Source organism: Bombyx mori, chromosome 18 (assembly GCF_030269925.1).
Source record: "Bombyx mori chromosome 18, ASM3026992v2".
In the NCBI taxonomy this organism is placed as follows: domain Eukaryota; kingdom Metazoa; phylum Arthropoda; class Insecta; order Lepidoptera; family Bombycidae; genus Bombyx; species Bombyx mori.
Window position 1 is genome coordinate 11,588,410 of NC_085124.1, and position 27,312 is coordinate 11,615,721.

Consider the following 27,312-nt stretch of genomic DNA (forward strand, 5'->3'; position numbering starts at 1 on the left):
TGACCGTTTTTTTTTATTGCTTAGATGGGTGGGCGAGCTCACAGCCCACCTGGTTTTAAGCGGTTACTGGAGCTCAACGTAAATGCGCCACCCACCTTGAGATATAAGTTCAAAGGTTTCAGTATAGGCTGTCCCACCCTTTAAACTGAAACGCATTACTGCTTCACGGCAGAAATAGGCAGTGTGGTGGTACTTATCCGTGCGGACTCACAAAAGGTCCTACGACCAGTAAGTTTATTATTTAATTTACGTTGAAAGTTTTAATGCAATTGATCACATAACGTATAGCGGTTAGAAGTTTAATTATTTCTACCGTTTGGTGTATTCACAAAATTCATTTATTTCATTTCTGTATGTCTAATGATTAACCCCCAAAAATTTCATCTGTAATCGCTTAATAGACATCAAAAGACGTAAATTTATTTGTTCGTGTTGACCCACAGCACAATGCAATTTGTATGCGGACAACAACCTCGTCACAAACGCACCCCACACTGAGTCACAGTAATTACCCATAGGCCATTAAACTGAATCCTGCGTGCACCCCCGAGGGTGGCAGTCGATAACGTCTAGACGAATGAATCATTGGTACTGACTTAGCCTATACTATTACTGCTTTTTTTTAAAGGAGCTGGTAACTAAGACCTTTAAGTCATGACTTATTTTAAATTACATATATTCTTATTTTTATGAAAAATGATAATGTGAAGTGAAATGAAATGAAATGATATGGGATGAAATATAATCTCAGTAAAATGGTGGTCAATTACTGAGATTTTTTCAGTGGACTTTTTGGAGGATCCCGAAAAGTTACGTCCAGCGTCTTTGTTTCATTTTCCTACATTTGTGCACTTTAACAGATATTAAACAGTTAATAAACCATCGTTATTAAACATTTAAACCTGAAAAAACAATAAATAAACAAAATAAAACAAATCACACAATTTCACTCCTCGCGTTGCCGCCAAAAAGTCACTATTACTGATGTTTTATAAGACAAGCTGTTCTATATACACAAGTCATGAAACTAACGTCGCATTGATTGATCGATAAATTCCGGAATAGCAATTTTGAAAGACATAAAATATCATATCAATTACATACTTGAAATATTAATCTATACTAATATTATAAATAGCTTTGTAGGCTTGAATGTTTGTTAATCAATAGAAATGGTTAAGTGAATTGAGTTAATATGCTAATTTGTTACTTGGAACCTAGAACATCTTTCATCATAGTAAATGACACAGACAATGTCTGCTATAGTAAATATTAATGTGTGAATTAGTAAACACATTCATATTTATGCTATAGGTTATGATTTTATCTACAAAAGGATCTATCCAATACAACCAATCGGTACCAGTATGGACCAAATAGTGAAACAAGAAACTTTATATCCTTAAAAATAAATCGTGCTTAATTCTTTTTAAATAACAAAATGTAACAAAGTGAAAGAACAAGGTACGTCTTACAATTTAAATCATAAACCACACATAATATCTTTAAAAGAATTCTCATATATATTTAAAGACAGATCACAACACGTAATGTCTTTGACTAATACATTTAACTCATCGTTTATTTTGAACCCAAATGACCTCAATAGTTGTTATCTTTAATTTTTTTATTGCTTAGGTGGATGGACGAGCTCACGGCCCACCTAATGTTAAGTGGTTACCGGACCCCATAGACATATACAACGTAAATGCCACCACCCACCTTGTATTATAAGTTCTATGCTTTCAGTTTTTATAGTACAGTACAAAGACTGCCGCACCCTGTCTATTTCTGCGGTGAAGCAATAATTCGTTTCGGTTTGAAGGGTGGGGCAGCCGTTGTAACTATACTTGAGACCTCAGAACTTATATCTCAAGGTGGGTGGCGCATTTACGTTGTGGATGTCTATGGGCTCCAGTAACCACTTAACACCAGGTGGGCTCGTCCAGCCATCTAAGCAATAAATAAAAAGTCGGAACAGTCCACACACCAATATTGTGTAAAATATTTAAATCGAAAATAAACATTAAACCCACAAAGAAAGCAATGGTGCGTCATCGTGACGCTGGAAAAAAAAAACTAAAATAAAAATCTCGATGGGCACATTAAAAAGCAATAGATTGCGAGCAATTAGTGGACGGCATTTCGATTTGCACAAGCGCAAAACACGAGAAAAACGATCCTCCAATTTCCGGGCGCGCTCACTCGTGAGCTACACTTTAAAACTCCATCCTGTCTGTAGAACCTATCCACACGATATACGTACGACGTTCTCCTGTGTACCAAAAACTATCTCGTGAAGAACTCGGAGCGACGTACCCGCTGCCCGAGGAATAGTTTTAAAAACAATTTTTACTGCCAAAGTTTTAACGTAAAAAACTTAGACACGAAATTTTTACCGAAACGCTTTTTGTTCTTAAATCGTGCTACTTATTGGCTCTCCTGTTTTATTTCGAAATAACTGACAACGGTTAACTGAACAACTACGTCTGGCTAAAAATTCGAGTAACCAACAACCGTTCAAAATTAATAATGATAGTAAAAAAAGATGTGTGGTGTCGTGGGACACCGGATAGGAACGAAGTTCCTTATTATAAAATACTAATTTTAAGTTCTATTCGAGGTATAAAAGAAAATAATTATTCGGGTATACATTTTTTATTATGATTTTTTTATTGATAAAAATCGCAAGGGTCAACCACTCCGCAATACAATGGAGCAGCCTCGCCCTGGGGGAACCGCCTGCATGTTTACGGTAACCTCTACGCCAGGTAAGTATGATTTAGTAAGAGAAATACGAGAACGTCTATCAACTGTGTAACATCTCGACACCGCGATTCAGGAATTGTTAAATTTACGTGCAGCGACATCTGTTGATAACAAACTAAATAGAAAAAATCTTACGTTACGGACGTTTTTTCCCGGTTAGGTTACCCCTCCGCATCGTTTCATAAAGAACTTTGTTCCAAAACGGAAAAAACGGAATGTTCAAAACACATACGATTGGAATATTTTCTGTGTGCGCGGTACCCTAACCAGGGCCTCGCAGGAGTATAACCCGGTTGATTGAAAGCTGCAATAATACTCGAGTCGAAGCGCCACTGATTGCATACTCCCCGACATCGGCGGGTTAGCGACGGGAAAAATGGTTGCATCTGACAGATGTGTAATGGAATATCGCTGCTGTGATAGCTGAGGGTGTTGCTTCGATTTTCATTTATCCAAATGTACAAATATATAACATGGAAACAGACTTGTCGTTGAATGGAAAAAATTTATATGTAATTCTTTTTTGAGTACCATTGTACATTCCATAAAAGTTAATAAAAAATACGAGTCTTGTGCTTTATCGATTGAAGCGGTCCAGCAACTTTAAATTGACATAACTTATTAATTCAAAAAATTGTGATTTTTCTATAAAGCATTTCTATGAGTGACAGCTGTGTGGTATATAGTAAAAAAATAAAATGTTTAGAATATACCGTACAGCAGATAGATAAATGTAATGTGATATAGAAATAAAGGAACTGTACAACGTAAGTGATTTCATCTCACTTTAGTCAGCGACTTTTTTTTGCTTAGATGAGCGGAAGAGCTCGCAGCCCACCTGGTGTTAAATGGTTACTGGAGCCCATAGATATCTACAACGTAAATGCGCCATCCAGCTTGAGATATAAGTTCTGAGGTCTCAGTATAGCTACAGCGGCTGCCCCAACTTTCAAACCGAAACGCATTACTGTTTCACCTGGTGGTGTACCTACCCGTGTGGACTCACAATAGATCTTACCACCAGTAAGGATATTATTTATCCTATCCTAATATCCGAATATAATATTGCTAATCCATATTCAGAAAATCACTAGAAAATTTTGAAGCCAAGATTATATCACACAGCCCTTTCATTCTATAAAAACACGCTTCGATATTTTATTTTTCCGTAATCGAAAATTAATTAATGATACGTTTGCACGTTACCGATAATTATCGGAAACTCGGTCGCGTGAAAGTAATTAACGTACTTTATTTAATCACGAACCGGAATATATCATCAGCTCGCCGCTCAGCTGAAACTATTCGTATTGGAAGCTCCGGGGTCGTCGCTTCCTGTGCAACACGAACTTAATTAAATTTATCCGACCTAATGACTTCGCATTTCGAATTTTACATCGAAATTAAAATGTGTCAAATCTTGTAAATATATCGACCGGTGAAAGGCTATTTATTTGTTTTAGTGGCATTTTTGCAACTTTACAGGAGAGCCATTTCAAGTTTATAAATTTAGTAAAGGCATCATAACAAAAAAACTTCTATTTGAAATTAAAATGTGTCAAATCTCGTATATCGACTGGTGAAAGGCTATTAATTTGTTTAAGTGACATTTTTGCAACTTTACAGGAGAATCATTTCAAGTTTATAATTTAGAAAAATATTATAACAAAAAAACTTCTTCAGCTATTTGAATGGGATAAAAATAAGTGAAGTTGAATTAAAAACATCGGTTTGTTGATGCTAAATTCAAATAAAAAGCACCTTTAATTACAAGTCGCTTCCTGTGCAACACGAACTTAATTAAATTTATCCGACCTAATGACATCACATTACGAATTTCACATCGCAATTAAAATGTGTCAAATCTCGTATTATTATATCGATGGGTGAAAGACTATTTATTTGTTTAAGTGACATTTTTGCAACTTTACAGGAGAGCCATTTCAAGTTTATAATTTAGAAAAAATATCATAACAAAAAAACTTCTTCACCTTTTTTTTTATCCAACCTATGCTTATAGCCTTGAGAGGCTATTTCAGCGTAACCTTAACCAGTAGATGTGCTCACCGGGCTCAAACCTGACAACGTTGCTAACACGAACCCTAGTAAGAGCCGTGCTTCGCTGAATCTACCACCGGATCGGAAACGCTACCCACTGAGAAGATCCGGCGAGAAACTCAGTGGGCTGTGTCTGTGGGTTAATTTAGTCGTCGAGCCCTTCGTCGCACGCGACAGGTTCGATGAGAACGATGACCGGTGCTTGAGGGACCTAAAAGCACCGTTAGTGGATCGGGAGGATCCGAAATGCCGTGTTTTGGGCGACGTCGACTGCTTTCCGTTCTGTCCGCCGGATCGGGAATGTTCTTCACCTATTTGAATGGGATAAACATAATTGAAGTTGAATTAAAAACATCGTATTGTTGATCCAAAAACCAAATAAAACGCAATTTTATTTACAAGTTAAATGTCACGTGTTCAACGAAATGTCGCTTAAACCCAATACCCTTTCATTCTTATACTCCAGACAATAAAAGACTTTAACTGCATTTTCTGTAATATAAATAATACGACAATATAAAATTAAAACTATAATAAATTCATTTAACAAAATATTCAGATCACCTGTAATATAAATACGAAAACAAATTTAAAACCTTTAATATCTCGAAGTAATTTAATATTTTATACAATCTATATATTAATACGTGAAGCAAAAACTTTGTATCCCTTTTTACGAAAATTGCGCGGACGGAGGAGTATGAAATTTTCCACACTTATAGAGAATATAGAGAAGAAGTGCACAATGCCAATATTTTTTTAAAATAATGTATAAAAGATACATTCAATCAATAAAGAAAACATTACACACAGTACATACCATGTATTTGACGCACACACGCATAGATACTATTTATTGTCAAACTTTTGTTCTTGACGTCTGTGGTCAAATTGAGAATAGATTAAATATTGTTTGTCTTTGTTAATATTTTTTATAGTGTAGTCTTGGCGAAATTTGTGATTATAGAAGTATAAAATACAATCATAATAGTGTACAAACTTACAATTCCAATTAATTATAGTCGAATTTCGACTACTGCGGGACCACTAGTATTATTCTATTGTGTAAGATGGAGTTATTTCCTTCATTGAATGACAGGTGAATGAACTTGTCTAAGAAAAATCTTTTTAAAACTAAAGAGGTTTTTCTTTATTTATATTATGATTTTTTGAATCCGTAATTGATATTCAATGAAGACTCCGAGGTATGACAAAAATATCCCAACTGTCGAAATTTCGGACAATTGCTTGCTTGCGAGCCCTTGAAGGTATTAGTTAGACCGATCCTTCGCCAATCATTCAGGAACAAACTATGACCATCTGCTAGCCTTTAATTGCGTACAGAGCCCAAAGAAAATAATACCCATTTTACGTAATACATATCGTATTGTGACATCATGTACGCTTTCAACGCAAGATATAAGAATCACGTACACAATCCAAATCGAATTAAGCTATTATCCTTAAAACAAGCAAAAATCTACACACGAACCACAGCACTTTGATATAAAAAAACTGGATGTTACAAAGTAGCGTGTTTGTAAAGGGAGTATCGATTTTCAGTAAACTGTGTTCGTTACCTACAGTAGACTGGAACAATAAGGGGCGGGGTAATATTAAGGTTGGCACTTTGCTTTCTAATTAATCGGTATTATTCCGCTTAGGGGCTTTAATAAAAACCAATTGCCGCCCGCATTAATGTGGAAAAATTGCGTCATATTTAAAACAGTACAATTTTTTTTTGCTCTAGACGAATAGATTTATTTATTTATTTTTTTATTGCTTAGATGGGTGGACGAGCTCACAGCCCACCTGGTGTTAAGTGGTTACTAGAGCCCATAGACATCCACAACGTAAATGCGCCACCCACCTTGAGAATAAGTTCTAAGGTCTCTAGTATAGTTACAACGGCTGCCCCACCCTTCAAACCGAAACGCATTAATTACTACTTCATGGCAGAAATAGGCAGAGTGGTGGTACCCACCCGTGCGGACTCACAAGAGGTCGTAGATATCTATGGGCTCCAGTAACCACTTAACAATAGGTGGGCTGTGAGCTCGTCTACCCATCTAAGAAATAAAAAAAAATTAAAAAAAATCAGGAAGTATCAGCCCTGGCGTGGTTGCCGCTCGGGGCCAATTGAGTCGCTCACCTGTAACAAGGGCTGAATGCGTCATACGTTACTGTCGGCACAATTTATCGACTTTACAGTTTTTATCACAGCTATTTGTTTCTTTTTTTTTGTTTTTGTTAAGAGTTAATATTTTTTTCTTAAATCGAACGTAAGACGCACCGATTTCGTTACGCATTTTACCCAGATATGTAGTATAAACCTTTTATGTTTGATTAGTAATCATCATTATACTAAGTTTAAAATTCAAACAATAAAATGTCTTATGGCTACAACTAGATAGCATTTACAGTAATTATGTAAATTTAAACCAAGCATCCGAATTACACACATGAGTTATTATCGAGTTTTTACTAAAAATTTCACATATGTATATCGAATTGTAAGCAACATGATAACTCGTACAGAAAATCGTGGTAAGAAACCCTTTAAAATACATCTAAAATAGGTAGTGTGTGTAATTTAAATAGCCGTGAAAGTTTGAAATGAGTATCAGAAATCGAATTCATACAAAAGTTTTCTTGAAAAGCCCTAAATTTACAACATATTCCAGGGCTACATATCCCAGGTGTGGCACGGATATAACCGCTTTGACCGTGACACAAATCCGACCTTCACACAAGCCTTCTATGGCGTCGTATAACAAGTCTGGGTACAGTCTACTAGAGAGGGAATAGAATAAGCTATCTTTAGGCTTTCGATAAAAAGATGATCAAACTAGAACAAAAAATTATAATAATTAGGAACAAATCACGCACGGTCGTCCGGCCCCAATTTAGGATTCCCTGTGTTATTGATATGGGTGTATATAATAATATATAAATAATAAAAGCACAAACAGAGAGCAACTCAACTTGTTCACACAGTGCTTGCTCGATGCGCGAATCGCACCCACGACCCTAGACGCAACAGTCAGGCGCTAATTACTGTACCACCAAGTCAGTAATTAGTAATTGTTAAACAGTAACAATATTTTTTAATGTAATTTTTTGTAACCAAAGTAGTACCAAAGTGGACAAAGTATTCACGTCCCAGTGCGTCCCGACGAGTACATTAGTAAGTTATAAAGATTGCAAATATGGAAACACGTCATCCGTCATCGGATTACGGATCCTCCCGATCCATTAACGGTGCTTTTAGGTACCTCAAGCATCGGTCACCGTCCTCGCCGAACCCGTCGCTTGCGACGAAGGGCTCGACAAGTAAACTAACCCATAGACACCAAAGCCCACTGAGTTTCTCGCCAGATGTTCTCAGTGGGTTGCGTTCCGATCCGGTGGTAGATACTGCGAAGCACTGCTCTTTCTAGGGCCAGTGTTAGTAACACTCCCGGCTTGAGCCCCGTGAGCTCACCTACTCGCCTGTTTACGCTTACATAACCTCTCAAGGCTATCAGCTTAGGTAGGAAAAAATATGCAAATATATTATTAATAGATTTGAATAAAGATTATGAATTCGATTGTATAATTCATTTGTAATTTATTATTTATTACCTCAGAACTTTTTTCTACGCGAAACGAAATCAGATGCTTCTCGAGGTCCCATTTAGTGTAATTTTGTTTTGTTGAAGACGGTTTTTTTTGTTAAAAATTTATATTAGTACTAATGCTTTGTTGCATGATTATAACGCGACAATCCAAAAAAAATCTAAGAAGCATTTGTCTCCTAGGGATTTTTCTAATTTTTTTGGCAGTATAAGTAAAAGTTCATCTACTTTAAGAATGGAAGCCTACATTAGCTCATCTTTCGAAATCAGACCTTAACTACCGAACAATGTAAATTTTGATATTAAAGAGACAAAAAAAACTCTGAAGACAGAGTATTTCATAGTCTTCGGAGGAAGACGAGAATCCGGTCCAACTAATACTGATGAGTCGGTGACTCGTCGTTGGACTACAGCAATAACAGGGATACAGCCACGCTCCACATTTAAAAATACCTAATAACTACGCCGTTTTTCAGCAATGCAATTTCATTTGAGATCTGAAATGGAATTATGAAAGAAAGAACGAATCCAAACTAAAAAAAAAACGTCCGTTCAAAACCGAGATAAAAACTTCATCCGTTCTTCATAACTTTTGTAGTAATTCAAACGTTAACTGTTTTAAGGGGCTTCATAAATCGCCGTAAAAACCCATTTTAAGAACGCCGCCCCCTTCGGCGTAAAATTCGATGTTTTACACAAAATCATTGCCATAAAATGATCGTCTTTAAATTAGCTGCAATACGTATTCCTCAAAAATACAAAACAAAGATTATAATCGTCATAGTTTATAAGCGATCGACCGGTGAACGAAATCAGATGAAACATTAAACAAATTTCTAAAAGCATCCATAACATTATTGCGTCAAACAAATTTATCAAAAAAACTATCATGTTACATCAAAGTAAAAAGATATGGGTCGTATTGACAAAGTCTTTACAAGCCTTCGGTGAAAGCAGGCTTTGAAACACATTTATTATGTAAACGTTCTATCTTCTAAAGTACATTACGAACATGTTCCGACCTAGCTCGTGAAAGCCGATGAGAGGAATAAAGCAGTGGAGGTTGAGAAGATTTCTTTTTGTTCGTGCATTCAGAGATTTTCCTTTAACTAATGCACGTTTTAATGCGAGTCTACTCATAGTTTACGTACTGCGTTTAAATCGTCTAGAATATTCGAAGCCGTCTAATTCCATCTAACCGTCTCATTCAAGGGAAAAATACATTATATTCTTAAATATTAGGTAGTGGTATGCTGTCACAATGGTGCATATAGCCGATGACGATTCTATGAAAATGAAACTTTCAGAGAACAATTAGATTGTACTTTTAATACGCTTTTATTAGCTTCAGACGTATGTATGTTTGTAACGGAATCTTTAAACATGATTTTGACCCCCTTCAAAACCTCGGATTAACTCGAAATTTGGTATACTTATTAAGGACCGACGACAATTTAGAATTAAAAAAAAATTGACAAAAAAAATTGAAAAAATTGAAATTCAACTAAAAAATGAAAAATAAATAATAGTTTAACCAAACTAACAAAATACGTTTTTATAGAAAATCCAACTAAAAAATATTATATAAATTTTAATAAATATAAATTAAAAATAGTGTAAGAAAAGTGATTTTATTGAAAAAAAGCGTGGGGTGCATGGTATCAGTAGTTATAAATATTTTATGAACAGATATGAGTAGAAGGGTTATTTTGATAATATTCTGAAAAGATTCTCAAAATTTATAATTGTTAGAAAAAAACAAATATTTATGTTTTTGGAATATATTATGACATAATTATGAGTATAAGTTTCCGCAATAAATTAGTTATTTTAATTTTGAAAAATAAAATTTAAAAACTATAAGTTTAGGTAAAATTCTAGTATTAGGGCGGATTTTTTTCCGGTGCCCAGGAGAGGCAAAAAAAATCCGGCCATGACTACCTCCCTATGTTTGTCTGCCGCTAAGCAGTCGTGAGTTCCGGTGAGGGTTTGGGGCATATACATTTCAAACATAAGCCTCATGTTTCGAGGTGGGTTGTGGTATTCGCTTTGTGATTCCGATAACCACATAACGCCAGGTGGACTCGTACCTTCTTATAAAACAAAAAAAATAATACATGTGTGCAATTCACACGAGGTAGAAGTGAAACCTTCCAAAATTAAAATACAATGATCCTAAACGTCTTAAAATTTTGTCATTAGTAAATAATTGTAAGGTAGCGCCCTCTCTGAATTGATATTTTAATTTCACATATAATCCTAAATTAAAATTCACTATAAGAGCTTTCATACACACGTTAATATTAAAAAATCTCACAGATGGCGCTGTATTAAATAGTATGTATATTTCTGTCTCATTCTTTTGTATTTGTGTCTCTTACCTGTCGTTTTTACCGTTGCATCCGGTTTGAAATCAAAACGATTCTAAAGAAGTTTTCACTTCAAAAGGGCTGTTTTAATCCTTCTAATTTAAATACACGAACGCTTCGCCGTAAGCAAGGCGGCACCGGTGCGGGATTAGAACGTTTGCAAGTGCAAAAATTTATTAATTAATTCATAATATCAAATTTAATGTAATGTGAACTTCAGAAAATACTAAACTTGAATTTAATTACCACCGTATTCTTTTCAAACAATATAGAAAGAAGAACTCTTGAGAATAGTAAACCAATATTAAATGTAATAACGAAAGTATCCTTTTGAATAAGAACATGGGCCAATAAGAAACGAATTCTGCAAAACAAAGCCCTATCAAAAATCTCACGGAGAAACCTTTATATAACTAGCGCGTAATGAAATTGATTCAATGTAATGAAAAGAAATTAATTACGTACGAACAAAATATTATTTTATTTACAAAATTGGGTACCTCTGAAATAATTAATTAGAAAAATATATTTTTTAATTATGTAACCCTAATAGGATTATATTGTATTTTTATTGCGTTTTTAGAGAGACGAGCGTACGGTACCATCTGATGATGGTTGGCCACTGCTGCCCATGGACCTCAATGCTTTCAGGGGCACAGCTAATCTGCAGTCTACTGCTAAGGACTCTCCCCGAATCTGGTTTCAAGGATATGTCATAGCGCTCAGGAAAACAATATAGGGAAGTGCAATAATTTCAGGTAGCATGGACGATCTCTGCTCCGCTCATACCGGTCCTATACAGAAAACTGACCACAACCCCGACGATTTCTTTTCGTCTAACTCTTTATAAATTTGTTCGATCTAGTATCACTAGTAGTAAAGTAGTCTGGTATCACCTGGACATTAAGAGAAACTGAGGAAAAGAGGATAGATGCTCTCGAAATGTGGTGCTGAAGAAGAATGCTGTAAATATCGTGGACGGAGTTCAGAACGAATCAATATATTCTACAGGAACTTGGTATAAAGCTATCCTCCATCGTTCAGGGTCGCATTCTCACTTTCTTCGGGCATGTGTCGCGGCGGGGTGACGACTCAGTTGAGCGCCTTGTGGTGCATGGTACAATAGAGGGTATAAGACCACGCGACACATCACCGTTACGATGAACCGACCAAATAAAGGCAGCTCTAAACGGTCTCGTTAACGAGTGCACAAGAAGGGTCACGGTATACGAGGGATGGCGACATTTGGTGAAGCGCATGGTAACCATTTTTACTGGTGGTAGGACCTCTTGTGAGTCCGCGCGGATAGGTACCACCGCCCTGCTTATTTCTGCCGTGAAGCAGTAATGCGTTTCGGTTTGAAGGGTGGGGTAGCCGTTGTAACTATACTGAGACTTTAGAACTTGTATCTCAAGGTGGGTGGCGCGTCTACGTTGTAGATGTCTATGGGCTCCAGTAACCACTTAACATCAGGTGGGCTGTGAGCTCGTCCACCCATCTAAGCAATAAAAAAAAAAAAAAAAAAAAAAAAAAAAAAAAAAAAAAAAAAAAAAAAAAAAAAAAAAAAAAAAAAGCGCACCACCACCCGAAGCTTTTTTTATTTATTGCTTAGATATGTGGACGAGCTCACAGCGCACCTGGTGTTAAATGGTTACTGGAGCACATAGACATCTACAACGTAAATGCCGCCACCCATCTTGAGGTATGAGTTCTAAGGTCTTAGTATTGTTACAAAGGCTGCCCCACCCTTCAAACCGAAACGCATTACTGCTTCACGGCAGAAATTGGCGGGGTCGTGGTACCTACCCGTGTGGACTACCAAGAGGTCCTACCATCAGTAAAAACTAGTAAAAAGTGATGACCACGACCACTCTGCCAAGAGTGCATACGACTGAGAAGAAGATCACTAAAACTATTTATTTTGATAGTCTCGAACCTTTGATCTCTCATGTCTCATGCAAAAACTGGTTAAACGCACGACATCTACGCCGAGACAGAGCTTAGAAAAAGCAAGTAAGGCTAAATGGGGATGTACAGCATTTGCACTTTACCATTTAGTCTGGCAGGACACTTAAAGCAAAGTAGAAATTGAATTTTGCGAGCGCTAACTCGATAACGTCACACGCACCTTCCATTACCCGGTTTATCTGTCCAAGGACGCGTATGGGGCAACCTTCACATCGTTTACTCGTAGCAAGTCACGTTAAGCCCCAGCATGGGTCGGTACGAAAGTTCAACTTATGTCTGCAGCGGGTCATGCGTTCCAGTTTGCCAATTTCGTGTTTGCAACGAAATCCAGACTTCAATATTCCGTCTCGATGCGGTCGGCAGTATTCGTTATGATATCGACGCAATCCGGTAGATACGTAAAACCAGGTACGCAGAGAGTTCATCTCCAGTCTTGAATAACGAACACAGTAATGTTATTCATACATTATCTTTTTTGCCACGTACCATCCGGCTATGGAATGAGCGCCCCTCCACGGTGTTTCCCGAGCGCTATGACATGTCCTTCTTCAAACGAGGCTTGTGGAGAGTATTAAACGGCAGGCAGCGGCTTGGCTCTGCCCCTGGCATTGCTGACGTCCATGAGCGACGGTAACTACTCACCATCAGGTGGGCCGTAAGCTCGTCTGCCTATACGGCAATAAAAAAAATCTTATTTTCACAATTTTTATACGAAGCAATCAACCCTGTACTGATATAATCATGCTTAGTTTTCTTTATAAAGTAATCCGTGAATTCGCACAGATCCGAGAGAACTCAAAAACAAAATATTGATTGTAAAATTTCATGATGCGATTTCAAGGAGCTGGCGGCGTTCACACAATAGCCTTTTAGTACTATAAAACAGATCATAAAATGTAATTATTAACGAAAAGGTATAAAACAAAACGGTCGATTTATCCCGACGGAACTTGAGAAATTTCATGTCATCGTCAAACAATGGATATTCGAGAACAATGGATGAGATTTCCACAAAATTTCCTCTTGAGTATTTTATCGAAAAATTCTTAATTGAGGTCGGAGTCTTTCCGATTAGTCTATTATAACTTTGATATCCTTGTGTTCATTTTAATACCGATAACATTATTCAATGTTTCAGCTCTTTTTGTCTCTCTTATGAAAATTTTGGATCGAATGATGAATATTAAAGTGGTCTTGGCCTAAATATAGAATATACTAGTATCGAGGGACGCAACTGTGCCAATTTACAAATCCCGCAAACAGGTAACAATGAAATACGTACTTAACGAATGACCGCCATGAATAATATCGTGTTTTAATCCAAGCAAAACCAGAGCGTCTTGTGAGTCAGCACGGATATCTACCACCACCTATTGCTGCCACGAAACAGTTGCCGCAACGCATTCCAATTTGAAGATTGGGACAATTTTTTTTCTATAATAGACGGAGTAATTTCAAGTAGATTCATAAGATTACGGGACTTTAGTTACGAATTTAATATTTTACAAAGATTTACATACTTTGAAAAAAACTATATATTTTCATTGTACCCTATGTTCTCCATTATAGAACACTGCCTGTATACCTCCTAATAAAAACTCTGTCAAGTCAATTCCAAAAAGTATTCCTTATCTCCAATATAAAACAAATCCCACTTCCGCGGCATCAACTAAAACAACAAACTTCTGGTACTAAAGAAGAAAAAAGCCGTGCAGTTCGTTATTCCGGGCTGTAAGTCTAACCCCCGGACACCAATTAGTGTACCAATTAACGAGAGCCTCGCGAAACGTGTCTGGGCCAATAATTCCGCGAATACCCGCAGCAATACCTATCGGTTATTTAAAAAAAAAGAATATATTAAGATTTCAAAATATGTACAAGATTGTTACAGGTACAACATACATATCATTTAAAGTTAATGTTTATTTGTATGATAGACCTCAATATACTTTTAAACTATTTACAATATTATTAGTAGTAGAATTTATTCTGGAAAAGTCTACAAATACGAAAGTTCCGTCGCATTTTGTTTCAAGAAACAAATGTATTGTAACAAATATATATTTTTACTGGTGGTAGGACCTCTTGTGAGTCCGCACGGGTAGGCACCACCAACCCGCCTATTTCTGCCGTGAAGCAGTAATGCGTTTCTGTTTGAAGGATGGGGCAGCCGTTGTAACTATACTGAGATCTTAGAACTTATATCTCAAGATGGGTGGCAGCATTTACGTTGTAAATGTCTATGGGCTCCAGTCAATGAACAGCAGGTGGGCTGTGAGCTCATCCACCCATCTAAGCAATAAAAAAATGTTTTATGATTGAAAGTTTACTGGTGGCCCGAAGGCCTTTCCAGTTTCACCAGGACAGGTGGGCGAGCAAAGGCTCAGCCAAGAGGGGTGGGATTTGCTAACAACTGCCCGAGCGCCTCCGAAGGAGACCTAACAACTCAAGAGCAATTGTTTCGCGAATGAATCTACTACCGGATCGGAATCGCGACCCGCTGAGAAGATCCGGCGAGAAACTCAGCGGGCTGATGCATGGGTTAGGTTGCACGTCGACCTCTTTGTCGAGTTCGACGAGTACGGTTACCGGGGTCCCTAAGCCTGCCTCTAGTATTAGAGCTGAAGGCATCTAATGCAAAGGTTATTGGATCTGATGGATCCGTAAGGACGTGTCTAGGGCGTCGACGGTGACTGGCTCCTGCATGATCAGGATTCGGGGAGTAGTCAGCAGCGGCAACGATAAGGCGATTATCATGACGCATAGCCTTATCGAAGTATCGTTCCGACGCTGACTTCATGTATTTCCGAATTGATTCGAGGCCCAGGTCGTCGTGTAGGTCAACGTTCCTCACGAACCACGGAGCCCCGACAGCTAACCTGCAAAAGCGGGATTGTAGGGATTGGAGGGTGTCTATGTGTGTGCGGGCCGCGTGAGCGAACACCACACTCGCGTAAGTCATGACGGGCCTTATGCAAGTTTTGTAAAGTGTCACCTTGTTCCGAAGGGACATTTTACTCCGCTTACAGATCATGGGGTAGAGTCTACCGAGAATAAACGCGGCACGGTCACGGACTGATTTTATATGCGGGCGGAATGTCATCGATGCATCCAGGGTAACGCCCAGGTACTTGACCTTCCTGGCCCAGGGTATGGGTTGTCTAAAGAGAGTAATCGGGGGTGTGAGATTCCTCCTCCTAATCCGGGAGGAAATCCGTGTGGAGCTTCCCCTCTGAAATAGCACCGCAGTACTTTTCGTTGGGTTGATGTCTATGCGCCATTTTCGGAACCACTGTCCTAGGGCTAGGGCTGCGCTCTGAAGCTTCTTCGCGATTAGGGACTTATTTCTACTAGAATAGTAAACAGTCGTGTCGTCGGCGAATAAAGCTAAATGGGTCGGCGGCGACCGGGGAATATCGTTGACGAATAAGCTAAATAAGAGGGGTGAGAGGACAGAGCCTTGCGGGACTCCAGCTGTGAGAGGTCGTGGGGAGGAGCGGGTTCCCTCGACTCGATATCGAAAAGAGCGGTTCGACAAGAAGTCCCGTATGATGAGCACGAGACTATCCGGCACGCCCATGTTGAATAGTTTGAAAATCAAACCGTTGTGCCAGACTTTGTCGAACGCTTTTGCGACGTCGAAGAAGAGAGCTCCCGTGTATAACGGTTTTGATCGATTAAGCCCCACAAGAATGTGCTCCGTGAGGCGGTGCACCTGTTGAACGCATGAGTGATTTGTACGGAATCCGAATTGTTCATCGATGAGAATGCCCTTGGATGAGACGAAGTCTCTGAGGCGTTTGTAGAGCAGACGCTCATACAGTTTGCCTAGAGACATGAGGAGGCTAATCGGGCGGTAGCTCGTCGGATGATTTTTTGGTTTACCGGGTTTATGTATGCCGATAACGTCCGCTTCTTTCCACACCGCGGGAAAGATACAGTTCGCCATAGCGGCATTGAAAATAGATGCCAACATCACGATGAGTTGGACGGGTAGAAGTTTAATAACGCGGTTAGATATACCGTCGGAACCGGGAGCCTTGCGAGGACGTAGGTCTTTGATCAAGTCTTTAACTTCTATCGGGGTGACGGGTGGTAACGCATCCGATGGTGGCAAGGAGGCTCTGCGTTCTACCTCACTGTCTACTAATTCTACATGAACAGGGTCCACGGATTGAGTGCTGGGCGTGCACTGGGTTTGCAATGTATCGGCCAGCAGCTCTGCTTTTTCGTCATCATCGAACGCCGCGAGTCGGCCTGAGGGGCCTACGAGGGGGGGCATAGTTACTACCGTATCCGATTTGAGAGTACGAGCTAAGCGGTAGTAAGACCTTTGGGAGGGCGCGAGTCCTTCTAAGAAATCAGACCATCTGGCATCTCCGACTTCGGCGATGCGAGACTTTACGTCGCGTTGTAGGGCACGCATTCGAATACGATTTTCCGCGGTAGGATACCTGTCGTAGGCGCGTATCGAGGCGTTCTTAGCTCTAAGGAGTTCCCTAATATCGTCGGACAATTTGAAGCGGTGAAGGAAGTCCTCCGCTACAACTTGTTTCGATGACCTATCTAATGTCGAGGTGATGTGTGACGTTAAGATGTCTATGGCTTCAGCGGTATCCTGAGGAGACGGGATAGAGTCCGGGTTAAACGGGAGCGATGGTGGATCAGATTCAGCCAGGCTGATGCCCAGCGTGTGCCAATCCACTACAGTCCTCGTGACGGGAACGGAATCGGGAGCGCGACCGAGCTTCATAACGACGGGACGGTGGTCTGAATCTAACTCTGAAACTACTTCGATCGAGTGTAAGCACAGAGTTACGTTTTTTAATAACGCTATGTCGAGTATATCCGGGCGATGCGCGATATTTAGCGGGTAGTGAGTCGGGGTTAGCGGAGCGACGATATCGAAGGCGAGATCATCGACTAACGCGTCAAGCCGCCTGCCATTCGGGGTTGTGGTGTGTGAGTTCCACCTGATGTGTTTACAATTTAGGTCGCCCGCCAGAATGACAGAGCTCCCCATACCGAGCAGCGCCTCGATATCACTGCTTAGAACGATCTTATCCGGTGGAAGATAAACGGACGTGATAACGATCGGCGCGTGTCCCGTCAGTGAGATTCGGCACACTGATGCTTCGATATTAGCGAGCGCGGGAGGATCGAGCGGGACGCAATGCAGGGCTCTTCTATACTAAATGACGGTACCACCACCACGGGCAGAGAGCCTGTCGTTCCTGACCATGTTATAGTTCGCGATTTTAGGGTCACGGCGCGCGGGCTTAAGTAGGGTCTCCTGCACTAAAAAGATATCAATTTGATGGTCACGCAAAAAGTCAGAAACCTGATCACGTTGATTTGCGAGACCGTAAGCGTTAAAAAATCCTATCGTTACGGATAGGGGCTTTATTCTACTTATATACGCCATTGATTACCGGCGGAGTGAGGGGAGGACGTACGTATTTAATGACGCGTATACGTCGGCGTATTCCTGCACAACGGCGATAAAGTGTTGTGCAGTGGAGGCAGCGCGAATGGCGTCGCCCAAAGCGTTAACGCGCTCAAAGTTGATCGACTGAAAGAAGTCGATCGCTAAAGCGAGATTGTCGGACGCGGTCGGAGGGCAAGTCGCGGGAGAGGGACGAGTCGCGGGGGCGGGACGAATCGCGGAGGAGGGAGTTGTAGCCGTGTTCGTGTACGGCAGCGGTTTTGCCCAGGCCGAGACACTGGGCACCGCCGCCGGAACGAACGCTGGCTTAGCCTGCGACGCAGAGGGTGCCGAGGCTTTGATGTCTAGGCCGGAAGCTCGGAGGCGGTTTTGGCGGGCGACGCGGCGATTTATTTTAGGGGCTCGGGGGCAACCACGGTAATTCGCGGGGTGACCCTGTGTTCGACACAGGACGCAGCTAGGCGGTTCCGTCGCGGTTATTTGGTCGCGAGCGCAGAGGGCCGTGGCGTGATCGCCCAAACACTTAACACATCGGGGGCGCGCGTGACAGTTACGGGAAGAGTGCCCGTACAATTGACAGTTATGGCACTGGCTAGGAGTGCCTTTTTTATGGGGGGCTTCGATGGCGATACCGGAGAGCCTACAGACGGTCTGTGTGTTGAAGATTTTCTTACCCTCGGGGGTAGGCTGGAGGGTGACTAGAACCATATTATATGGCTCCCTACCGCGACCGGTGTGCATACGGTGCACAGAATTCACTGGAAAGCCCTGTTCTAACAGATCGGCCTTGACGAGCTCTACATCTAACTCTTTAGGGATTCCGCGTATTACAACGCGGAGTTCGCGCTCCTCCTGGAGCGTATAAGTATGGAAACTTATACGTTCCTTACGGAGGTAAGAAGAGAGGGCCCTATGGTCGTCGGGTGTTTGAACCTTAATTTGAATGCCGTTCGCGAGGTTACGGGCATTCGTGAAATTTATATTTTTGGCCTTAAGGGCCAGGCAAACTCGATCCCAAGCTGCCTTCTCCTGAAGGATAACCGGGGGAGGGGTCTGGGTTTTATTTTGTGCCACCGGACGCGGCGACGGAGTGGCACGGGCTGGGGGCGCAATGGGAGTCTGAGGGCGGGGGCGCGACGCGTTCACGGCTTTGCTAATTTTAGCGGCCGCGGGAGCTCGAGACTCCGCGGCACGCTTCTTACCCTTCTGTACCAGAGTGAATCCATCCGTCGATGAGGCGGGGGCGAGGTCGACCTCCATGTCCGAGTCAGAGTCGGAGCACGAGGAGGCGGGTGCAGGCGACCTACAAGCAAGTGTAGGTGTTTTAGAGGGCGCGACGGAGGCCGCGGATGATCGCTCAGCTGAAACGATGGTCACGGCGGACGACGCAGCAGCTTTTCTCGCCAGTATAGGCGACACGGGAGCGGCAGGCACGACAGAGGCTGCGGTGCTCAACGCAGAAGCTCTGCACGCAGGTACAGGCGACGCAGGAGCAGCGAGCGCGGCGGAGTCCTCGAGAGGGCTCGCAGTGTGATTGGCCTTGAAGGCCAGAAACTCTGAGGCGAGCTGTGGGTGGCGAAGTCGGAGGAATTCCGCGAATACAGCGTCCATGATCGCTGAGTACCCAGGTGGGGCGGCCCCGGGTCTTGAAAACACTCGCCTTGCGGCGAGGCCCCAACTTCTCGGACCTGAGCGGTTCTATTGAACACAGGTGGCAATGCGGCGCGATTACTACAGGACAAAGAAAAAGCTCAACAAAACAGAAATTACAAAAAGAAACAAAACAAATAAATACTTGCAGGAAAACACTTTGTCGGCAAATGTTCCACGAACACAAAAATAACTAAAACAAAACAAATAAAAGCTTCCAGGAAACACACTTGGTCGGTAGATGTATCACGAACACAGGCCGCGCGAACAATGGCCGGGCTAACAAAAGCCGGGCGAACAAAGACCGGGCGATCGAGTGGACAATGAGCACGTCCGCACGTGACGGGTGCCTCTATCGGAATGAATAAAAAAAAAAAAAAAAAAAAAAAAAAAATGTATTTCACCTACAGCGGTAGTCACAGAGCGCGACCGAGTTTCACTAGTATATTAATAATGCAAGTAGATCTATTCTATTTAGTTTCGTCGTTTGATGCAGGGTAGGATACAGGTATCAAATGTCTTCTTCTTGATCTTAATGCCCAATTCCTGGCTTTTCATAATTTCTTTCAATGCCCAATATTGTTTCCATCCAGTTGCAATTCTTTTGTCTATTTCTTTAGACATTTGGTGGTTCTGTAATATTATCTGGCCAAGATATACATATTCCTCTACATATTCGAGTTTCTGTTCATTGATATATATGTTTATGGGTATTGAATTTGTCATCATTTTAGTTTTGCTTGAGTTGATTTCTAAACCTACTTCTCTACTTTTTTCTACTAGGGTTTGTGCCATGAATTCCAGTAGTATCGGATCCTCTTCTAATAGAACCAGGTCGTCTGCAAATCTTAGGTGGTTCAATCTCGATCCGTTAATATTTAGCCCCAGATGTTCTTTGATCTTATGAATTTACTTGAAATTAATTAACAATGAAACTGAATGTAAGAGCACAAAATGTCAACACTAGTATAGACAGATGCGTTAGTGAAGTTTCAATCAGCGAGAAAGCCAATGCAGCAATCTTTTATCAACGTTTCGGGAAAAGATACGCGTCCCACTTTCTTTTACGTTCCTTTCTTTTGATGAGGGAACGTATTGCTGGAGTAATAATGAACGATGCTCGGAAATCGTCCGCCTTCCATTCCGTGTTGCTATTTATGCTAATGTATTGAACAATATGTCAGGTTTTATATTCCCGGGATTCATTACAGATTCGATTTATGTGGGGAACAGAACTATCGTTCGAACGAAATATCAGTATTTATTTAAGGGTTCGTTCAACTGAAAATAGTTATTTAGGCCTGTAAGGCGTTTACAGGCCTTAATAACTATTTTCGTTAATGCATCTAATCGTAATCGTATCAAAAATGTAAGCCCAAAAACTAAATATTCTTCAATTTAAATTCCTATAATATTTATGCAGTCGAGAAAGAAATTTTCAATAAAGAAACAAAAACAAATTCAAGACCTAACTAAATGTTTTATTTATTGGCTCAAACGATAACAGCTTCGAAAATAATGTAATTTGATATGAAATATTATGTAAAACAAATATTTATTTTTTTCAAAAGCTTTTGATCACTAACTAAATTACCAAATGGTAAAAGGTAAAAATATTTTTGACATGGTTTTCTGTAAACTAATAGTTCATATACTCGTTGGCTTAAATTTGGGGTCATAACAGTTAGTATTTTGTCTTAGAATATCAATTTACCCCCTCTTATTTACCTATCGAGTTTTCCGCTTGCGTGGGCCCCACTTTACTTGCGTGGGTCTTCACCCGTACTCAAACTTAGAAGATTATTTTCAAGGGCTCAAACTATGACACAAGCTACCAGTGGTTAGGGGTCCAGAGTAAGAAAGCTCCTCACAATATGCGCCATATCAAGGCTAAATGCTTTCTGCACCAGTTCCATTATTCTTAATATTAAACACATTAATTAAACAAAACAACTTCTATATACTGGTGGTAGGACCTCTTGTGACTCCGCACGGGTAGGTACCACCACCCCTCCTATTTCTGCCGTGAAGCACTAATGCGTTTGAAGGGTGGGGTAGCCGTTGTAACTATACTGAGACCTTAGAACTTATATTTCAAGGTGGGTGGCGCATTTACGTTGTAGATGTCTACGGGCTCCAGTAACCACTTAACACCAGGTCGGCTGTGAGCTCGTCCAACCATCTAAGCAATAAAAATTAAAAATATATACAATTTCTTTGACTAATTTAAACTTAAAATTCTTTCAAACGAAATAGATTAAAACGTATTTAAATTTTTGTATTTCGAGAGACGTGTGATTGTAATTTGCACAACTTAAGATAGATAAAGTGCTTTGTTTCATCAGCTAAAAGGACGGGCGTCGGCGTCCATCACATTGACTATGTATGAATGTTTGGACTCCACTGAGTGAATGGAGGCCAGAGGAAATTCTGCATAAATACTATGTTTTATTTATCACTTCGCGTTGACAAGGTAAAATTAGTTATGTCAAAACTTAGGATTTAGACCCACCCACGGCCCACTTGTTGTTAGGTGGTTACCGGAGCCCACAGACGGATCACGACGTGAAGGTCAACACCTACCTTAGTGGTCGTCGTGGCCTAACGGATAAGACGTCCGGTGCATTCGTGTTGAAGCGATGCACCGGTGTTCGAATCCCGCAGGCGGGTACCAATTTTTCTAATGAAATACGTACTCAACAAATGTTCACGATTGACTTCCACGGTGAAGGAATAACATCGTGTAATAAAAATGAAACCCGCAAAATTATAATTTGCGTAATTACTGGTGGTAGGACCTCTTGTGAGTCCGCACGGGTAGGTACCACCGCTCCGCCTATTTCTGCCGTGAAGCAGTAATGCGTTTCGGTTTGAAGGGTGGGGCAGCCGTTGTGACTATACTGAGACCTTAGAACTATATCTCAAGGTGGGTGGCGCATTTACGTTGTAGATGTCTATGGGCTCTAGTAAGCACTTAATCATTCCATCCTTCAAAGTGAAATGCATCTTTCCCTTTGAAGAACGTTTTATAGTCCGGCACAATGAAAGATCCTCCACCCGTGACGCCTTCAGCTCTACACTAGGAGCAGGCTTAGGAACCCCGGTAGCTGTACTCGTCGAACTCGATAGAGAGGTCGACGTGCAACCTACGCAACGCGCGCTCGGACAGCTGTTAGCAAATCCCACCCCTCCTAGCCGAGCCTTTGCTCGCCCACTTGCCCTGCACCACTAATCATCGGTCCACCGATCAGGGGGTCGCCTAACGTTGCGCTTAAGAATACGTGGCCTCTACTCCAGAGTCAAAACCTCATTTTATCTTTTTAATACCTACATTTTTAATCTATAGTATATATACTGTACTTATACAGCCAGATGGTCAGATTTGGTTAAGAAAGCGTTTGTTGGAAGTCCATACCGTGCGTTCTGCGCCACCATGACCGAAAACTTTGGAGGATATTCACATGTGGTCGCAATCCTCAACAGTCAGGAAACAATGAAGAAGACAAGAAAGATATATAATTTATATTCTTAACTAGCTGACCCGGCAGACATCGTAGTGCCTCAATCGATAACTAAAAGACTTAAACTTTTGTATAAAATAAACTTAAAACAAACAAAAGGAATCCGTCCGACGGGGGACACATCAAAGGAAAAACTAAATTATTTGTTTTTATATAATTCCGAACATTTTCATATTTATCTAACTTTTAAACCTTCTCTGGACTTCCACGAATAATTCAAAACCAAAATTAGCCAAATCGATCCAGCCGTTCTCGAGTTTCAGCGAGACTAACGAACAGCAATTCATTTTTATATATACAGATAGATATGCTTTTGTGTATCGTTATATAAATTCTATAAACGAAATATTATCATTTACACGGCCAAAGGAAGATCCGACGAGAGGTGTACAAAAAAAAAAAATCGCATCACGGACATTTCCGCGCGTCGAGCTCCAACAAAAACGTGAAAGTTTCACAAAGATAGTGTCATTAACATGAATGGAGTCGTTTCACGGTACGCCTCTACAGACAGGCCTTCGCACCCGCTATGTTTGTGAAGGCAACGGGAACCCGGGTCTCCACAAATACACCTTCAAAAGGCTGACGAACAAACAATGAAAAATTAAAATATTTCCATTAAGGTTGTGTTGTTTGGGTTATGAAAACGTGTATGTATCATGCGATCTTTTTATTGAAATTAATAATTGATTTTATTTAAAAAAAAAAAACAAAGTTTTAAGTATGATCGAGGGTGCCTTGCTGTTTGCTATTTATCTATATATTAATACGTGAAGCAAAAACTTTGTATCCCTTTTTACGAAAATTGCGCGGACGGAGGAGTATGAAATTTTCCACACTTGTAGAGAATACAGAGAAGAAGTGCACAATGCTAATATATTTTTTAAATAATGCATAAAAGATACATTAAATCAATAAATAAAACATTACACACACTACATACCATGTATTTGACGCACACACGCATGCATACTATTTATTGTCAAACTTTTGTTCTTGACGTCTGTGGTCAAACTGAGAATAGATTAAATATTGTTTGTCTTTATTAATATTTTTTGATAGAGTAGCCTTGGTGAAATTTGTGATTATAGAAGTTTAAATACAACCATAATAGTGTACAAACTTACAATTCCAATTAATTATAGTCGAATGTCGACTACTGCGGGACCACTAGTTTATTTTAAAATACGTTAAACTTAACATATTACATAAAAAGATAGGCATATTCATCCTGCCTATTTCTGCTGGAAAATAGTCGTGCGTTTGGTCGTCTTGAGGGTTGGTATTATAATGTCTTTCCAAACACAAATGGAGACAAAGAAAGTTTTTATTTAAGACGAACACAATAAGTATATAGAAAGAAGGAGAAAGTAACAAGAAACAGATAGTCCAAGCAACACAAGCAGTACACGAAACGAAAAGCAAAAATTATAAAAGGCGTAGAACATAAAAGATAATACGGGATGCGCGCTCGCAAGTCAGATTTCGACTGGTGGCGGTGGATCGGTAAAAATGCGACCGATGTACTAGCGAAATATATCGCCGCCGCTATACTGCAGTTATCGCCTGACTTTGCTTGTGAATATTATTTTGTTAAGTGTAAATAATGTTTTGTATGATTGTGTGATAAATGAATGTGTTGATATAAAATAAAGTATGTATGTGTTGTTGTGTAGTGTAATTATAATAAAATATTATAAAATAAATAAATATATGTGAGTCACCCACAGTGCGTTCTAATTTGAGGAATGAGATAGCCAATATGTGCAGCCGTAAAATTGAGATTTCATTCCCATTACTGAAATTCGATGGAGGCAATCGCGTTATGCTACCCTTTGTCTTCAGTACTTATTCTGACTATAAATGAGCACACATAAACAAACCAAGCAATAAAAAATCAGACCTGAATCTTTAACTAAGAACTGAAATTAATACAAATCCTAAATAGTCGATGCCGTATAAATGTATTTTCATATTATATATTGTCTTATATTATTACTAAAACTAATTGTTGGGACTTCCTTTTCCTTATTCCTTCCTCAATCCCCTATCCACGCCATCTGTTGACACTACAAGAAAAACTACGCGCGTATGAAAATGGCGCGAAGTGTGTAAAAAAAACTAAAACATGGTGCCGGTGCAAAAACAATAAAATTGTGATTTGTTGATCAATCAGCACATATAGCTCTCGACATTGAGAAAATTGAATAGTGCATCAACGAAATACAGAGTGAGTCCTAAATCTTATCCTTTTCTCAGTCCCAAAAATCTAAATTCAAAACACTAATATAATACAATGGATAAAAACAAACATCAGTTTTAAACAAAAAACACGACTATTAGTTTGAAATACAAAGCGCCTAAATTTATATTAGTTTCAGGCCGACCTTTCCGTCGTCAAGTGTTTTTGTCTCACCCCGAGCTTTGGGATTGCGTAAACAAAAGCTCTCTAACAAAGCTGTTGTACAATGAGCTTTAATAACTGAAGTTCCCTTTGATTCTATTCCCCAACTTTGATTGCCTTTCATAAAATCGTTATTGGGCTGAGAAAAAATATTTAGACCAAACTCCAGCTTGATCTCATTGTGCAAAGCAATTAAGTGGTGGAATTCTTTAAAGTGTAGTCCGCTGGTGTCCAGTTTATGACAGTAAAAAGGCCTAAGTTAAATGTGTTTTGAACAATTTATTGAAATCGACCGGGAGAGTTCTACCACCGAGCGTCGGAGCTTCGTATGTGAATTTCACTCGTTTCTCGTGTTATCTCAGTCAAGATTAGCACCACCTCCACCTTCATTCCATGAATATTGTTAAAGCTATTAAGGGGTTCTTCGGAAAACGAGCAATAGCGTTCCTTTTTCCTTTGCACCATCATACTACATTCGCCAACTAGCACTTCCTAATTATAAGGTATTATGTAACCTAGCCTCCCCTATTTTTATCCAGAAACACCCATCCGTACCGAAAAGGAACATACGACCTTAACACCATAAAAATTAGACGCATCGTTGGACCTCTTGTAACCCAGCTCGAATATGTACCATCGCCTATTTCTGCCGCGAAACAGTCATGAGTACTTTGAAGGATCGGACAGGCGTCGTACAATTAAGACTTGAATCTCGTCTTATACGACCGCGACGGGACAATCCAAAGCCGTCGTCGCCCGAAAAATGTCTTATCGAGTCCCCCGGATTCACTCTTGGTGCTATTAGGCCTCTCAAGCACCCGTCACCGTCCTCGTCGAACTCGCCAACTACGACGAAGAGTTCGACGAGTAATCCATAGACACAGCCAACTGAGTTTCTCGCCGGATCTTCTCAGTGGGTCGCGATTCCGATCCGGTGGTAGATTTTGCGAAGCACTACTCTTGCTAGGGCTAGTGTTAGCAAATTCTCTCAGATTGAGTTCATGAGCTCACCTACCCGTCTGGGCGTAGCTGAAATTTTAATAGACTCTTGGCTACCAGCGAATATGTAGGGAAAAAAACTTGAATCTCGTGTTTCTCGTCCATAATACTGCGATCTCTATCTATCATAAAAAGAAAAGGTTTGTTATTTTCTGTTTCTACTTTTTCCTGTTCTTTAAATTGGTTCTAATTGATTAGTTTTTTATAAGACCGAATTAAACTGATTAAAGATGCTAATTGAGTGACTCACACGGGCATCATTTGCAAACAAACCGACTACGTGATCTTTTAATGGTACCGTTAATATAATATGCTAATAATATTATCTCTAATATTTACTAGGTACATACGTGTAACGTTTTACTATCAATATTGTTTGAACCGCATCGCTAGAACATACTCGCACGACCCACGAGGGTAATCAAATATGCATCATAGTTTATTATCAGATTCACCGCAACCCTTGTTAGTTCAACGACCCCAATCCGTATCGTTAATCGGGTAATACCAG

At 40.1% G+C, this 27,312-nt stretch overlaps 1 protein-coding gene and 1 long non-coding RNA gene across 5 annotated transcripts in view; both read right to left on the reverse strand.

Annotated features, from left to right (window-relative positions):
* Positions 1 to 27,312, reverse strand: part of LOC100529232 (amyloid precursor protein) — a 146,950-nt gene that overhangs the window by 49,639 nt on the left and 69,999 nt on the right. The window lies entirely within an intron of this gene.
* LOC101745241 (uncharacterized) lies at positions 5,187 to 5,963 on the reverse strand. The gene is made up of 3 exons (XR_209853.4): positions 5,832 to 5,963; positions 5,648 to 5,707; positions 5,187 to 5,319 (listed from the first exon to the last, which is right to left on the reverse strand). It is a non-coding gene; the product is annotated as an uncharacterized LOC101745241 (long non-coding RNA).